Source organism: Olea europaea, unplaced genomic scaffold, assembly GCF_002742605.1.
Source record: "Olea europaea var. sylvestris unplaced genomic scaffold, O_europaea_v1 scaffold2504, whole genome shotgun sequence".
NCBI classification, from domain to species: domain Eukaryota; kingdom Viridiplantae; phylum Streptophyta; class Magnoliopsida; order Lamiales; family Oleaceae; genus Olea; species Olea europaea.
The window spans coordinates 51,512-53,218 of NW_019243281.1; positions in this window are offsets into that span (position 1 = coordinate 51,512).

The window sequence follows — 1,707 nt, forward strand, 5'->3', positions numbered from 1 at the left end:
TATTTCTTTTTGATGATTTCTTTTGTATTTTCTTATGAAATGGAATTGGGGATTCCCTTAAGTGCTCCAAATTTTATCTTGTTTTGACGATTTTATGGTAATGGATCCTTGCTGTAATTTTTGTCTTTGTTTGAATTGAAATGCAGTTGATAAGTAACATTCAGAATTTGCTATGATTTTCGTATTTATCACTTGAATTGATTGTTTTCATTAATTGTGATGGAAAAATAATTTAAACGTAAATATGCTTTTTCTTTTGATGATTACAATGTTAATCAAAAGATTGTTCGAGATAAAAGTGATGAAAATGATGATAGAGATAAATAAAAAAAAAAAAAAAAAAAAAAAAAAAAAAAAAAAAAAAAAAAAAAAAAAAAAAAAAAAAAAAAAAAAAAAAAAAAAAAAAAAAAAAAAAAAAAAAAGATGACAAACTTGATGATGTTTGAGATAAACGTAAATTTGTATTCTTTACAAGTTTGATTGTACCCCACCAACTCAGAACGTTTACGTTCGCCACTGATTGTGAAAAGAAGTTGGGTGGCCATAGTGAAACGTTGGTGGTTTCGATGAAACTTTTTATGAAATTGGATTGCCATGATGAAATAAAATCAAATTAGATGGCCATAGAGACACTAAATATAAAGTTGGTGGCCACGATGGAACAAAATCAAATTGGATGAATATGATGATACTAAATACAAAGTTGGATGGCATTTGAGGATTTAACCCATATTCTTATTATAATGAAGGATGTCACTACGATTAGGGTTGTCAATGGATTAGATTTTGATTCGAATTCGATGAAATTAATGAGAGATGGATTTAGGGTCTCAGTCTGATAATCCAATTAAAATTCGAATTCGATAATCCGTTAACTAAATGGAGCAAATATGGATATAGGTTGATCCGATCCAATAGCAATCCAATCCAATTTATTATAATAATATAATATATTTTATATATTATATCGTAATCTAGTAAACTTAGCCCTTGTTTGACTTTCATTAAATTACATTACATTACATTCTATTTTTCTCTCTCCTATTTTCAACCACACAATCTTCCATAAAATAATATTACACGTAAATCGAAAATTTTTCTTTCTTTTTCAACCACTCATTTTTCAAAAAACACTATTCTATACATTAAATTTTCCCCGTAATGGAGGCCAAACAGGGGCTTAATTTTTTCCATTTTGAAACTTATATTATGCTTTACACATAATTTTCAAATAATAAGTAATATTAGATAATAATTTAATATTGTTAATTGAAATATTTGAAGAGATTTAATTTTTTATTATAAGATAAAAATAATTATAATAATTTGTTTTATAACATCAAAAATCAATAATTAATATGTCCAAAAATAATTTACAATATTTAAATTGATATTATTTGTTATTATAATCTTGTTGAGGTTATGATTTTTAATGAAAATAATAAAATAAACTAGAAACACTTAAAATTGACAATTGATTAATATTCCACATTGAAAGATCACTAAAATATTGAAAGAGGAGTATCCTTTAAAAAGTTAGTATCCCATACTAAAATACTACTAAAACATTACAAAAGGAATCTCCTTCAAAAAGGAACTAAAGGAGCATTACTTGGATAAAAAATTGATTTGAACCTTCTAGTATAATAGGTGAGCCCATCAAGATAAATATTTTTTGGGAAAAAATCATATTATCCGAGAAAATGG